Below are 16533 nucleotides of genomic sequence, written 5' to 3'. Positions count from 1 at the left end.
CCTGTTATTTGAGAATATGGTGATTAACTATCAGGAATAATACTGCTTTATCATCTCATTCTTTTTTCTTTTATAAGTTTATTATTTATATGTATTTATTATATGTATTATGTATTTATTTATAAGTTTATTATTTTCGATCTTTAAAAAATTTGTATGTATTTATTTATTTTTGGCCACTCTGGGTCTTCCTTCTTGCGCAGACCTTCTCTAGTTTCCACGAGCAGGGGCTACTCTCCACTTGCGGTGTGTGAGCTTCTCATCGCAGAGGCTTCTCTTGTCACTGAATACGGACTCTAAGCACAGGCTTGATAGTTGTGGCTCTCGGGCTTAGTTGCCCCACAGCATATGGGGTCTGTAGTTAGGGTATGTGGGATCTAGTTCCCTGGCCAGGGATTGAACCCAGGCCCCCTGCACTGGACTCACAGGGCCTTAGCCACTGGGCCACCAGGGAAGCCCCTGTCATCTCATTCTCATCCATGGAGTTTCCAGTGCTGTTTCTGTCCCTAGTCTCTAGTACTCACTGCATGTCATTGTGTTAAGATAATTATTACCTCAGATATTGCATCCCAATGTGTTTTTAACAACCTGACGTCTTATTGTAAGCAATGTTCTTGTGTGCTTAGTCAGTCAGTCGTGTCTGACTCTTTGCATCCCCGTGGACTGTAGCCCACCAGGCTCCTCTGTCCATGGGGATTCTCCAGGCAAGAATATTGGAGTGGGTTGCCATACCCTTCTCCAAGGGATCTTCCAACCTAGGGATTGAACCCAGGTATCCCACATTGCAGGCTGATTCTTTACCAGCTGAACTACCAGGGAGGCTCCTAAACAACGTTCTTAAATGTCAGAAAATGTTCTTAAATAATCAGAAAAGTAAAAAATCACAATTGGGTATAACTGGAAGAGGACTAAATGATCTTCCAGCATAACTCTATAAAGATCTTCCAGCCTAAAATAAAGTGAATATTTTATTTCCTCTATCCAGTTTATTACATATTCATACATATGTACATGTATGTGTGCTGTGTGCTGTGCTTAGTTGCTCAGTCGTGTCCAACTCTTTGCGACACCTGGCCCCTCTGTCCATGGGATTCTCCAGGCAAGAATACTGGAGTGGGTTGCCATGCTCTTCTCCAGGGGATCTTCCCAACCCAGGGATCGAACCCTCATCTTCTCCTGCATTGGCAGGCAGATTCTTTCCCCTCTGAGCCACCAGGGAAGCCCATATACACGTATAATAATACATCTGTATGCTGTTATAAACTCAAGAGAAGACTCTTGAAAGTCCCTTGGACTGCACGGAGATCAAATCAGTCAATCCTAAAGGAAATCAACCCTGAATATTCACTGGAAGGACTGATGATGAAACTGAAGCTCCAATACTTTGGCCACCTGATGTGAAGAGCCGGCTCGTTGGAAAAGACCCTGATGCTGGGAAAGATTGAGGGCAGGAGAAGAGGGCAGAGGATGAGTTGGTTGGATGGCATCACCGACTCAATGGACATGAGTTTGAGCAAACTCTGGGAGATAGTGAAGGACACGGAAGCCTGTCGTGCTGCAGCCCATGGGATCGCAAAGAATCAGACACGACTTAGCGGCTGAACAACAAATAACATAAACTCTTCTAAGATATTATACAATAAAAATGGAAAAATAAAGTGTGAAAAAGAAGAAGATGGTGGGTATGGTGCACAAATTTGGTGTCCTGAACCTTGACCTTTCTTTAGGGGCAAAGGTGGGATCGTGTGAAGTGGGAGTTGGGAGTCCCTTAGAGAAAGACCTCCTGATGAGGTGAGAAGTGAACCTGGTCTTCTGTGAGGGCCTGCCCCGCACAGCATCTATCTCAGATCAGGAGACCCCGGTGGCATCTCTCTAGGTGCCCGCGCTGGCCGGCTGTGCTAGACTTCCCTGTGGGGAAGTGCCCAGGCTGGGGCAGCCCATCAAGAACAACAAATGCTTGTGTGAAGCCTGGGTATCAGCCACGTACATGGTCTCGTTTCCGAACGAGATGACCATGCATCCTGGTATGGAGGTGGGGCCTTTGCTGGTCCTGCAGGAGCGAGGGCTTGGTGGGTGTGTGGCTGGTGCAGGAGGGAATCACCAGGTGAGTTTCTGGGTTAGGGTGGGTCCTGGGTTGTGTGACCTCAGCCTGGAGTCTGAAGGCTCTGGCCACCGGAATTTCTACCCTGGTCGGGGGGATGGCTCTGAGACATCAGGACATTCCTATGAAAATGACCCGGGGTGGTGTGGGTGCTGCCTCCTGCCTCTCTCCAAGCTCCGTCCAGCCCATCCCACTCCTGTGTGCTGGGGGCTGGGGGCCCACATGAAGGGTCCTCACTCTTCCCCTCGGCAGGCCTTGCCCAGGGATGACCAGACAGTGGTCAGAGCTGAGGCTGGGCTCCCTCTGCCCCCACCCTTGGCTCCCTGATGTCGTAGGTCCTGGGGTGCTCTCCCAGCAACGCCAAGGGCTCCTACCTGCTCCTCCTCCCTGGGCGGGGCTGTGTGCTGCAGGGGTGCCCAGCCTGGGCCCTCCCCTGCCCGGGTCCTGACTGCTGGGCACCACCCTGCACTCTGCAGGGGAAGCGGGGGTGGGGGTGGGGGAGCACTGGAGTGTTGCAGTCCCCACCCTCCGCCCTGAGGCTGGGGGCTGTTTGGGGAGCTCTCTCCAGCCCAGCCTGGGGAATTGCTACTCGAGGAGTTTCAGAGACTCCAGGCTCTTGATCCCTTGAGAGATCTGGATTCTGGGACAGGCGCCCAGAGGGACACCAGTGGGTTGGTTCAGTCCCTTCGCCTCCAGTACTTTCAAGACTTTTGCTTTATGTTAGAATCCTGAGAGGGACCCAGAGGAGAAATAAATGCAAGGCTGCGAGGCTTAACCCTCTCACCATCCCCCCACCCGCCCAGTTTCCCCAAATGTGTGCGTGTGTATATATATATATATATATATACACCATCTATATATATATATAAAATTTTGGTTTTGGCTGTACCTCAAGGCTGGTGGGGTCTTAGTTCCCAGATCAGGGACTGAACTTGTACCCTCAGCAGTGAGAATGTGGAGTCCTAACCACTGGGCAGCCAGGGAAGTCCCTACCTTTTTAAAAAATTATTTTATTGCAGTATAGTTGATTCACAATGCTTTGTTAATTTCTGCTGTTCAGCAAAGTGATTCAGTTCCACATATCTACATTCTTTTTTACCTTTTTTTAAATTAATAACTTTTGTTATTATTCTGAACAGTTTTGGGTTTACAGACAAATTAGGCAGAAATTACACAGAATACCCTTCCTCCTCCCCCAGTTTCTCCTTTATTGATTCTTGCTTCTGTGGCATTTTTGTTACTTTGATGGGCCTTAATGATGCTACGTTATTAACTGAAAGCCACAGTTTACGTTAGGGTCTGATCTATGTGTTGTGTGCCCTGTGGGTTTGGACAAATATTTAATTGCAGGTGACTGACGCTAGTGGTAAAGAACCCGCCTGCCAATGCAGGAGACGTGAGACCCGGGTCCGATCCCTGGGTTGGGAAGATCCCCTGGTAGAGGGCATGGCAACCCACTCCAGTATTCTTGCCTGGAGAATCCCATGGACAGAGGAGCCTGGCGGGCTACAGTCCATAGGGTTGCAAAGAGTCGGACACGACTGCAGCGACTTGCACGTACCCACCATTACAGCATTGGATGGGCTTGCTTCAGTGCCCAAGAACGCCCGTGTCCCCCTCGCTCATCCCTCCATGGAGCTTAGTTTGTCCCCACAGTGTCGCCCTCTCCGGATATCCTGTAGCCGTGGTCCTGCATCAGTAGCCTTTCTCGATGGCTTCAGGTGGGCCTCCCGCGGGAATATACCTTTAGGCTTCCTCCATGTTCTTCCTGATTTGACAGCTTATTTCTTTTTCATCATGAACAATATTCCACTTTCCCCAGCTTTTCTCTTTGTCTGTGGGGACATTCTGAGGTCCAGGGAGGGGACGTGGCCCCAGGTCTGAACGTGGAACTAGTTTGTTTTCCTTCTGAGATCAGAGGGCCTTCAGAACTGCTTCATCAAGGCCCCTTGGGGGCCCCAACGCAGCCCCCAGGGTGGGGTGGGGTGGGGGGCCTTGGGCACCCATTTCCTGGATGCCTTCTGCTTGGGCCACATACCCCCACGGCCGGGCCATCTGGGAGGCGGGCTGGGGCCTCGCCCTCACTGACACTGCTGCCCCGGGGTGGGGCGTCTGGGGACGGGCCTCTCGCCTGTATCTGCTCAGGGATCTCATCTCCCATCCTTCTTTTCTCCTCTGAGCCTCTCTGTCCCTCCCTGCCGACCCCTCCCTCTGGCCTGCTTCCCTCTCCTCCAGTTACCTCTCTCCGAGCCCCTCACCCCTCCTGCTCCTCACCTCCCACTGTCCAGGGGCGATGCTCCTCACTGTCCTTGCCCCCGCTCCGTCAGCCATCCTTCATTCCCCTGGGAGCCAGCCAGGTGCCGTGTCTGTGGATATGAGTCATCCTGGTCCTCACATCGTTACTGCCTCTGCCGTGTATCTGTAAGGATGTAGCCCCAGAGAGCCGTGGCTTGCCAGGTCGGTATCCCCTGGCCAGTGTGCGGCCCAGCCAGGCTCCGACCCTGGGCTCCTCAGCGCCACCCTCCTGGCCGAGCCTGGCTCTCCGTGACTTTGGTTCCAGCCCACGGTCACACTGGAAGGTCTGTGCCTGCTCCTCTTTTGCCTTCTTCCCTCCCACCCTCTCCCCAACCTGTCCTGTCAAGAAATGGATGCAGTCCACATCCCCACTGAAAGGAGAGGGAGGGGCGCGCTGCCGCCCTCCAGGGCTTTGCTGTTCGTCCCACGTGGTCCCTGTCACCGCTTTGCAAGGGGTGGGTGTCTGGTCTGGTTTCCGAGGTGAGGATGCAGGAGCTTCAGGTGAATGCAGAGCTGCTCAGAGGCAGACGTTAACCCAGGTCCTATGACTCTGAACTTCACGATGGTCCACACGCCCTCATGCTCAGCTTCTTCAGAGCCGCGTGCATTCAGGGAGGAAGGGGTACTGCCCAGTGCAATGGGACCGTGGGGGCATTTGGGCATCATGGCCCCTGCTTCTTTTTGCAAAAGGCCCTTTGCCGGCCTCCTGAGAGCCCTGGCTAGCCTTCTGAGTCACACAGTGGTCACTTCTGTCCAACGGGGTGCCCTGCCTGGCCCATCCCCGTTCCTTCCTTCCGTACTTGGGGAGTGCCTGCCTTTTCTCTTCATTGCTGGTTGTGAGCAGGCAGCTTCCTTCCTCTCCTGTGCGGTGGGCCCCGGACCTCTGGAGCGACCCTTTCTCCCCCTTTTCCATCTGCATTTTTTTTCCCTTCTGTCATCTGATGGTGGGGTTGTTAGTCACCAAGTTGTGTCTGACTCTTTGCGACCCCATGGACTGTGGCCCACCAGGCTCCTCTGTCCATAGGATTCGCCAGGCAAGGATACTGGAGTGGGTTGCCATTGCTTATTTTTAACAAGTGTGGTAGACTATGCACAACTTGAGGTGCACCATTTTAACCACTAAGTGTACAGTCAGTTCAGTAGCATTATCTTGTGTTACCATCAGCCTCTGTCTTCAGAACTTTTTCAGCATTCCAAATAGAAACTCTGTCCCCTTTAAATCATAACTTCCCCCCAACCCCCAGCCCCTCATAACCTGTCTTCTACTTTCTGTCTGCATGGATTTGCCTGTTTTAGGTGTTTCCTGTAAGTGGAATCACAGAACATTAGTGCTTTTGTGTCTGACATTTCACTTAGCATAATGTCCTCAAGTTCATTCATGTTGAAGCATGTGTCAGAATTGCATTCCTTTTTTTTTTTTTTATTAAGCATTTTTTTTTTTTTGGCCATGCTGTGTGGCTTGTGGGCTCTTAGTTCCCTGACCAGGGATTGAAACTGGACCCCAGCAGTCAAAGTGCCAAGTCCTTTCGACTGGACCACCATCTCCTCTCCTTCTGCCCCCCATCTTTTTTTAAAAATTCATTTTTAAAGCTGAATAATATAATTCACTGTATGGATAGGTGACCTTTCGTTTATCCCTTCATCTCATGATGGACATTTGGGTTGTCTCCACCTTTTGGCTGTCTTGGGGCCTTTGGGCACATTTTTCTCCACCAACTTTGGCTTTCCCAGGGCCTTGATCTTGGCGCCTGTTAGAATCCTCCGCTCTGCCTGAGATGTTTACCTGTAATGGCTTACCTTGTTACTCTCCCAGGTACACTGGATTCTTGTCATTCCTGACTTCCATAGAGTCACTGGGAACATGAATTAGCAGGTACAGAGCCAGAGTTCCAAGGGCAGACACGGGTTACGGTCCTGTGAGTCCCTGGTTGCAACATTTTTGTTATCTGTTTAATTCGTAACCTTGTTTTATCTGTATTTCTGTCCAGAGACACATAATTTATTATAGACTGTTGATTCATTAACATTGAACTCACAGCCAACTGCGCCATCGCTCATGTCTGGACAGAGTTTATCTAATGCACGGATTTTCTCTGTAAGGTGTGTCATGACCTTCTTGCACTTGGGGTCACCAGTCAGCCCCCCAGTGCTTCACTTGGGTGTTATTTTAAACAGTGAGATCAACAACAAAAAAGACAGAAATGTCAAAATTGTGCCACTAAATAGACTCAGGAAAGGATGTTTGTTTGGGGTCTGAGCTGAAACTGGAGAGCAGGGCAGCCTCACTAGACCTCAGCTAGATCAAGGGAGATGGTCTCACAGCTCAGGGATGCATCCAAGTGACCTGGAAGCACTGCCAGTGTTGACCTGGGTTACAGATTCTAGTGAATGGGTGAGTCTGCAAACATGGAATGTATGAATAATATATGACCGTACTTGCACCATCACAGGGACCCCTGGACCCATAGATTGAAGAAAGTAGAGGGCAGGACCATGTCCTAGTAACCTTGGACCTCAAGTCTGGCATCCAGTAGGTAATTTCAACTTTGCGTGGCTCCTTAGTTGCTCAGCCGTGTCCAGCTCTTTTTGACCCCATGGACTGTAATCCTCCAGGCTCCCCTGTCCATGGGATTCTCCAGGCAAGAATACTGGAGTGAGTAGCCATTCCCTTCTCCAGGGGATCTTCCCGACCCCAGGGAGCGAACCCACAGCACCTGCACTGCAAGAGAGTTCGTTACCATCTGAATCACCAGGGAAGCCCCAGTTTCAACTTTCTTGAGACATAATTGACATCTAGAAATGTAAGAGACTTCAAGCACACATCTGGTGATTTAACGCACGTGTACACTACGAAAGGGTCCCCTCCATCTGGTTAGTTAGCACATCTCTCAGCTCGCATAGTTTTCTCTTGTGTGTGAGAAGGTTTGTGTGCTACTCTCTTAGCAGATTTCAGTTGTACAATCCAGGGCTAGCAGCTGCGGTCACTGTGTGAGACATTAGACCTCAGACCTTATTCTTAGAGGTTAACTGTTTTGTGCCCTTTTACTGACCTCTCCCATCCTCTCCACCCTCAGTAGATATTTGTAGATGGACTGGTGTCCGGAATTAAGTACAGAGCCCTGGCCTCTGGAAAGTGATATGTGTGAATTTGGAGACGGTGAGGATACCAGGAGCTGCAGGAAAGAGTGGGCGGGGCTGGAGGAAGGCTGGAGCCCACTGGTCCAGAATTTCCCTCCAGATCTAGTTTCCGGAATCAGGTCAGGGCAGCAAAGCCTCCGAGATGACTACCCCTCGGCCCCAGCCCGGCCCACCGGAGGTCTCTACCTGCTTCAGTGTGTGCAGGACATTGTGGTCCTCATACCCTTGGGTCCAATCTCCAGAGCCTAGTCTGGTGGCAGTAGCCATGGTAGTGATGGGAGAGCCATTTTTGTCCCAGCTCTGATGTCTGTTGGATGGACAACATTCGCGTTCCATCCAATGTAATGTTCTGTGGGTTCTGTAACAACTGGGTCAGGTCGGGCAAAGCACCTGGGGTTCAGAGACTTGACCCCACCTGCCCTGATAACCGGAATTCCCAGGTGGTGCTACTGGTAAAGGACCTGCCTGCCAATGCAGAAGACATAAGAGATGCAGGTTCAATCCTTGGGTCAGGAAGTTCCCCTGGAGGAGTAAATAGCAACCCACTCCAGTATTCTTGCCTGGGGAATCCCATGGATAGAGAAGCCTGGCGGGCTAGAGTCCATGGGGTCACAAAGAGCCAGACACTACTGAAGCGATTTAGCACATATGAACGCTCTGATAACCGGGCCTCGCAAAGTCCTTCAGCCTGAAGAAGGATCCCTGTTTGGGGTTGAGGCGGACAGGACCCGCTTCCCCACCAGGCTTCTCCGTCCATGGGATTCTCCAGGCAAGAATACTGGAGTCGGTTACCGTTTCCTTCTCCAGGGGATCTTCCCGACCCAGGGATGGAACCCGGGTCTCCCGGATTGGAGGCAGACGCGTTAACCTCTGAGCCACCAGGGAAGCTCCATATTACTGTAGTCAACCTCAATCAATCCTAAAGGAAATCAACCCTGAATAGTCCTTGGAAGGACTGATGCTGAAACTGAAGCTCCAATACTTTGGCCACCTGATGCAAAGAACCTACTCATTGGAAAAGCCCCTGATGCTGGGAAAGATTGAGGGCAGGAGGAGAAGAGGGCGGCAGAGGATGAGATGGTTGGATGGAGCAGTGACTCAATGGACATGAATTTGAGCAAACTCTGGGAGGTGGTGATGGATAGGGAAGCCTGTCGTGCTGCAGTCCATGGACCCCAAAGAGTTGGACACGACTGAGTGACTATACAGCAATAGGAACAACTCCCCTGTCTCCTGTATCCTTACACCTGGGCCTCCTGTATCGGGAAGATTGGGAGTGGTTTCTGGAAGGAAACCCCATGTTTTCTCCTTCTCCCAGCTTCTCAGTTAGGAGTCACTGGGATGCAGGAGGTGGTTCTTCCAGAGGCCCCCAGGAGAGGAGCAGCAGCATGAGAACTGAGGCATTGGTGAGCAGGATGTCAGACACCCTCCTGAGAGTCCTGTGTGGCTGCAGACTTTAGCCTGGATCCCACAGCTCCTATCCTCGTGACTGGGAAGGAGCCCCAGACCCTGTCCTAACGGTCTCTCCTTAACTTTCTGGGTGGTACCAGGCAAGTCCTATGAACTTCCCGAGTTTCCGTCTCCATCACTTCCAGTCTGAGGGCAGGACGGCTGTTGTTCTTCAGTCGCTCAGTCGTTTCTGACTCTTTGCAACCCTGTGGACTGTAGCCCACCAGGCTCCTCTGTCCATTGGATTCTCCAGGCAAGAATAGAGTGGGTTGCCATTCCATTCTCCAGGGGATCTTCCTGACCCAGGGATCCAACCCGCATCTCCCACTTGGCAGGCAGATTCTTTACCACTGAACCACGTGGGAAGTCCCAATAATAATTAAACTGGCTAGTTAATAATGTGAATATCTAAGGCATCGTGTCTCCTGGTTCTAACTAGGTTTTCTCCTGGGCTTGAACACTAAACACAGCAAGTGCCCTGGAGGCCAGAAAGCTAGAAGATGACAGGAGGGTGATCCAACTTCCCTGATGTCCCGTGTGCCCCTGGGAGAGTAGGGACTGTGGTCCCAAGGTCGTCCTTCCCCGAGCTGGGAGCTGGGAAGTGGCCCCAGACGCTGCCCCACAAGGCAGGTCTGCCGAGGCCCTGCGCTGGGTCTGCCTTGGGGAGAGCAGGGCAGCGGGTCACCCGAGGTCCTGGACCTGGGATCCGTTACCAAAACAGAGCTGCTCCCAGCCCTGTGTGGCCTGCTTCTGGCCCATGAGGCTGGCTGCCCAACCTCTCCCCCGACTCAGCCCACGGCCATGACAGAGCTCCCACACGGCCTCTGCCCGTGGCTCGAAGGGTGTGGAGTGGGGTGAGCCAGCAGCATCTGGGAAAAGGGTCCCCCTGCCCCTCCTCCAGCGCTCCCCAGAGACCCTCAGGGGCTTGCCAGGAGGAGCTGGAGGGGACAGATGGCCTCGTTAAGCCTGGGCCAGGTGCCACCAGCAGAGGAACAAAAATAATCCCTGACTTGGCCCCAAGGCCTGCCCCGGAGGCCTCCGGTTCTGCCCCCACCCAAGGCAAACTCTGGCTCCCTCCTAGGGACCACAGATGCTGGTTACTCAGAACTTTTCTGAAGAACTGGGAACTTACAGCTTTTATTGAGATCTTTCTAATAATAAGACTGGGCTTCCCTGGTGGTTCAGTTGGTAAAAGAGAGACCCAGTTTCGATCCCTGGGTTGGGAAGATCCCCTGAAGAAGGAAATGGCAACCCATTCCAGTATTCTTGCCTGGAAAATCCCACGAACAGAGGAGCCTGGCGGGCAACATCCATGGGGTTGCAAAGAGTTGGACATGACTGATTGGCTGATACTTTCTCTTTCCTTTGGAGACTGGGGGTCAGGTTGAGAGCCACAGGCTCTGCTGGGGCAGGGAGGAGCTGCCTGTACAGTTCACAGGTGAGCTGGCTGAGGTCCAGGGAAACACAGGGACTTGTCCATGGTCGTAGCGGCTTGTAGAACAGGAGCCAGATCTTGAGACTCTCTTGATTCCCAGGCATCATCCTTTCATTTTTCAGCCTCCAGGATAAACCCCAAAGGGATTTGCATACATATTCAAGCCCTCCCTTGGGCGTGCCCAGACCCAGAGATTGCTGAGATTTTCCTGTGTTTCCTGACACTAAACAGAACCCTGTGTCCTTCCTACAGAGAAATCATTAATCCACAAACATGCACCAAATAGCCATTCATGTGATCGTCCTTCTTGCCCCAGTGTGTGCAGCGTGTGGAAGGTTTAGCAGAGAAAGACGACGAGCCCTGCCCTCTGGGGGGCTGCGGTGTGTTGAGGGGGGTGGTTGCCCCTGGGAGCCGGGGCTGAGGGTCCCCAGAGCACAGAGACTGAGCTGGGACCATCCAACCAGGGGAAGTGAGTTTGCCTGCAACGGCCATACCCCTGACACTGACACAGTATTGTCAATCACGGATACTTCAGTAACAAAAATGAAAAATGGGGGAAGATTTTGGCTGGACCTTAAGGATGGGTGAGAATTGGCCGGATGAAAAGCGGGGGTTGGGAAGGAAGGTCACAGGCAGCTCGGCCCCTGTGCAGGGGGAGAGCCTGGCATGTTGGGGTGTCATTTGGGGCTTGGGGTGGGTGCAAAGAAGAGAGGATGGTGTGGACGGACAGAAGGTATGGCTGGAGAGCCGGAATCAGCTGAAGAGCCTTGTAAAATCTTGTTATCTAAGAGCCTGGGAAAGAGCCTGGAGGAGTCACGTGATCAGACGTGTTCTGTAGAAGCTGCAATGAAAAGATGATGGAGTCCGGTTGGGGCTGGTCGGGTTGTCCAGGTGAGCACTGGTGAAGCTGCAGCTTTGGGGTAGGGCTCCCCGGGGTGGGGAGTGAAAGCCAGGATGTGGTCATTAACTGCTGATGGGAGACGAGATGGGGAGTCAAAGCGCACTCCTTGGCTGCTGGCCTCTGGGCAGGTGGTGGTGTCGTCTCCTGAGAGACAGAGGAGGAGCGGAATTCAGTCTCAAGCCTTGTGACCTTGGACGCGTTGAGAGGGAAGAGCTTCGGAGATGTCTGATGATTGGTGGGTGGTCGCTCTGTAGCCAGAACCCAGGGAAGACTTGGGTTTGGATGGGAAGGTCTAATCCAAGGTGAAAGCAGTGGGTTAGATGACTCGAGAACTGTCTTGGGCTTCGATGTGTCTTGAAAATCAACTCAAGTTTGTGGAAAACCTTGTGGGATTTTAGTCATACTTTAATTGAATTTACGATTTATCTGGAGAGATTCAACCTCTTGGCGATACTGTTTTCCATGAACACACAGGTTCTTCTCCATTTATTTAGAAATGATGTTTTTTATTTTTTTAATTAATTTATTTTAATTGGAGGCTAATTAGTTTACAGTATTGTAGTGGTTTTTGCCATACGTGGACATGAATCAGCCATGGGTGTACATGTGTCCCCCATCCTGTACCCCCTCCCACCTCCCTCCCCATCCCATCCCTCAGGGTCATCCCAGTGCACCAGCCCTGAGCACCCTGTCTCATGCAGAAATGATATCTTTTAAAGCAGTTACCATTTTCTCTGTAAAGATCTCATCCTTTGTTGGATTTATCACTACTCGATAAATTATGACTTTGTATCTAAACAGGATATTTTAAAAAATTGCGTTATCGAATTTCTTATTTCTGGCATAAAAATGAAATTGATTTTGTTATGTTGGTCTTGTTGAACTCAGAAGCTTTTTTTATGATTTGTTTCTTTTCAGTCTTCTGTCGTAATTCCTAAGCATAATGACAATTTTACTTCTTCCTTTCCAATCTGCAGAGCTCTTTTGTTGTACTGTGTTGGCTAGGACTTGTGTTACAGTGTTGAGTGTTCAGTGTTGAAAGTGAGCATTCTTATTTCTGACTTTAAATGTAATACTTTTAGTGTATAATCATTAAAAGTTCTGGTTACCAAGTCCAATCCGTGACTAGGTGTTTTTCCCCTCACCAGCCAGCAAGTGTTTGACACCAGCTGAGTACCCTACAATTCAACTCAGTTCTAACATTATCCATCTGGAAATAGCGTGGGATCCTACAGGCTAAAGCCCCAGTCCCACAAGATGGCCCTCACCCTGCAAGTTCGGGTCATCATCAACTATAGACAGACTGGGGAGCTTCCCTGGTGGCTCGGTGGTAAAGAATCCACCTGCAACGCAGGAGATGCAGGACACACAGGTTCGATCCCTGGGTTAGGAAGATCCCCCAGAGGAGGGCATGGCAACCCACTCCAATATTCTTGCCTGGAGAATTCCATGGACAGAGGAGCCTAGTGAGCTACAGTCCGTGGGGTCACAAAGAGTCGGACACGACTGAAGCAACTGAGCACGCACGCATAGGTAGATTGGAGATTCCAGGGACCCCCACCTCCTTGGGTTCAATTCACTTGCTAGTGTGGTTCTCAGAACTCAGAGAAACATTTCACTTACCAGCCTACCAGTTTGCTATAAAAGGATGTAACTCAGGAACAGCAGATGCAAGGGATGCACATGACGTGGCTTGGGGAAGGAAGCAAGCTTCCACGCCCTTTCTGTGGGCAGCCCCTCTCCCCCTTCTTCACATGGTCACCATACTCAGAAGCTCTGAGATTGTTTCCTCTTATATTTGTCATTTTGGATTTTGAGATTTTTTAGCAAGGCTTTGGGTCTTAGCAGTCTGAGTTAAGATCGTCTACTCAGAGATTATTAGCCTGGGGTCACTGTTTATTTTTGTGAATTGACTGGGGCTTTCTGTAATATAAAGTTCAGATCTAAAATCCACTTAAGGGCAGAACTTTGGCTGCAAATTCTGAGGAAAGACGATTCTTTTTTATATCTAGGGCTTAGGCCAAGACAGACCATCTTCCACGTCGTATTTTATGAATAGTCTACCTTTCCTCTGAGGATTGAGTTACAACCACCCTGCATGTCTCTGGTGTAAGGTCTCATAGGTGTGGCCACTAAAACTCTGGCTTCGTTACTGGGCTTCCCTGGTGGCTCAGGAGTAAAGAACCCGCCTGCCAGTGCAGGAGAGGTAGATGTGAGTCCGATCCCTGGTCAGGAGGATCCCCGGAGGAGGAAGTGGCAGCCCGTCCCAGTATTATTGGGACATCCTCAGACACACTTTGAGGAAAACTTTTTTTTTTTAATTTCGATATAGTTGCTTTATAACGCTTTGTCAGGTTCTGCTGTACAGCAAAGTGAGTCAACCACGCATATACATAGAATCCCTCTCTTTTGGATTTCCTTCTCATTTAAGTCACCAAAGGGCACCAGGTTCCCTGTGCTATACAGTGCGTTCTGATTAGTTATCTGTTTTATATATATTATCAATATATGTCAATCCCAACCTCCCAGTTATCCCACACACCCCCTTTCCCTTTGGCATCCCAAATGTTTGTTCTGTATGTCTGTGTCCCTATTTCTGCTTTGCAAATCAGATCATCTATACCATTTTTCGAATTCCACATATGTGCATTAATATATGATACTTGTTTTTCTCTTTCTGACTGACTTCACTCTGTCTGAGAGTCTCTAGGTCTAACCACGTCTCTGCAAATGACACAGTTTCATTCCTTTTTATGGCTGAGTAATACTCTGTTGCATATATGCACCACACCTTCTTTATCCATTCCTCCTCTGGTGGACACTTAGGCTGCTTGCCTGTCCTGACTGTTGTCAATAGTGCTGCAGTGAACGTTGGGATGCGTGTATCTTTTTGAATTAGGGTTTTCTCTGGGTAGATGCCTAAGAGTGGGATCACTGGGTCATATGGTAGGTCTAGTTTTCGTTTTTTAAGGACCCTCCATACTGTTCTCCATAGTGGCTGTAGGAAAACTTATTTTAACAGCCACAGAGAGGAGGCTGATGTGAGTTTGTTATGCTCAAAAACCTGGGACCCTGGGGGGCGGAGATCGAGAGTCAGCTGCACTAGTGTTTCGCTCCATTACCTCCGGTGCGTCCTTAGGGCGCCCTGGTCTCAGGGTCCTTATCCTCAAGCTGAGGGGATTGGGTTAGGTTTCTGCTGGGGTTCCTGCCTTGAATTTCAGTGGTTCTACCCTCCTTCCGCGGAGAAGGCAATGGCAAGCCACTCCAGTACTCTTGCTTAGAAAATCCCATGGACGGAGGAGCCTGGTAGGCTGCAGTCCATGGGGTCACTACGAGTCAGACATGACTGAGCGACTTCACTTTCTCTTTTCACTTTCACACATTGGAGAAGGAAATGGCAACCCACTCCAGTGTTCTTGCCTGGAGAATCCCAGGGACGGGGGAGCCTGATGGGCTGCTGTCTATGGGGTCACACAGAGTCAGACACTACTGAAGTGACTTAGCAGCAGCAGCACCCTCCTTCCGACTGCATGTCTGTGCCAGCAGCCAGGCCAAGCTCCTTAGACCCTCCACCCCTCCCAGGAGGTGCTGCCCCCCACTCAGCTCTTCCTTTTGCTCCACTGTGACCTTGACCGTGCTCACCTTCATGCCCACCGCTCTGTGAACAGTGGTGCCTCTAACAAGCCTGGGGAAGAGAGAGAAAGGGAGGAGGAGTGCTTGGGGAGGTCTTATCTCAAAGGGTCTTGGATGGTAGTGGGTGGGAACTCAGGTGTTCTGACTCCTTGCCCTGGGTTTGGGCTGCTGGATCACACTGCTCCTGATGGCTAATGAGGGAAAACGGAGAGGGTGACATGTGCGATGGGGAGGGGATCTTCCTTTGCAGAGGTGCTTGGTGGCTGAGAGAGATGGGATGCTGGGGGATCCAGAGGGCTTTGGGAGGTAAATTGTGTCCACCTGGGTTTTATAATCCAAAAACTGCCTTAAGATTATTAGTATGTGCTGCTGTTGTTGATGTTTAGTCATGTCTGACTCTGCGACCCCATGGACTGTAACCCGCCAGGGTCCTCTGTCCATGGGATTTTCCAGGCAAGAATACTGGAGTGAGTTGCCATTTCCTTCTCCAGGGGATTTTCCTGACCCAGGGATTGAACCCGGGTCTCCTGCAGTGCAGGCGGATTCTTTACCGACTGTTACCAGGGAAGCCCTAACACCTGAGAATCTGCCAGGGTTAGACTTTTCCTCTAAAAACAGCCTGAGCTGGGATGCAGTAGGAGAAGGGTGACCTGCATTTTATTTTGCATGCTTCTTTTAATTTCATATTTTAATTATGGTTAAAAAGACACAAAATGAATCATCTTAACCATTTTGAAGGATACAGTTGAGCCATGTCAAAGTATATCCCTAAGTGGATGTATGTGTAACTGAATCACTTTGCTGTACTCCTGAAACTAACACATTGTAAATCAAGTGTACTGCCATAAAAATTTTTAAAAATAAAAGGTAAACTTAAAACCAGGAAAAAAAAGGTATATTCACATTGTTGTGCAGCAACAGGTCTCCGGAACTTTTTCATCTTGCAAAACGGAAACTCTGTACCCAGCAACTCCCTGCCTCCTCCCTCCTCCAGCCCCGGGTGACCACCATTCTACTGTTTGTCTCTAAGACTTCGGTTGCTCTCAGGCATCATAAAAGTGGAATCACAGCGTATTTGTCTTTAATGACTGGCTTACGTCACTTAGGATAAAGCGTCAAGGTTCATCTCTACTGTATAATATATAGGCACCGTGTTCTGCTTATCCGTTCATCCATCCATGGACACTTGGGTTGCTTCTGTCTCTTGGCTATTGTGAATAATGCTGCTGTGAACATGGGTGTACCCACGTGTCTTTGAGACACCGCTTTCAGTTCTCTTGGATGTATATGTAGAAGCGGAATTGCTGGACCATGTGGTAGTCCGATTTCTTTAGGGACATCCACACTGCTTTCCCAGCTGTTGTACCACTTTACGTTCCCACCAACAGTACACGATATTTTGCATTCTTTGCCCCTTTGTGATTTAACATAGAGCAACCCTGATACTTGGTCCTCACTTTTGACTTCTCAGTGCCATCTTGGGTCTTAGAGCCACAATCAGGGCCCGGTCATTGAGCTCTCCCAGGGTGGGAAGCTGAGGCTGATGGACTGAAGATGATCTGCCCTTGACCCCCAGACCTT

General features: G+C 50.3%; 1 protein-coding gene across 4 annotated transcripts in view; it reads left to right on the top strand.

The window, feature by feature from the left end:
• The window catches only part of TEAD4 (TEA domain transcription factor 4), a 68710-nt gene that overhangs the window by 12900 nt on the left and 39277 nt on the right, over positions 1-16533 (top strand). The window lies entirely within an intron of this gene.

Source organism: Moschus berezovskii, chromosome 6 (assembly GCF_049115385.1).
Source record: "Moschus berezovskii isolate FMDL1 chromosome 6, NW_MosBer_1.0, whole genome shotgun sequence".
NCBI lineage: Eukaryota > Metazoa > Chordata > Mammalia > Artiodactyla > Moschidae > Moschus > Moschus berezovskii.
This window is presented reverse-complemented; position numbering and strand designations above follow the sequence as displayed.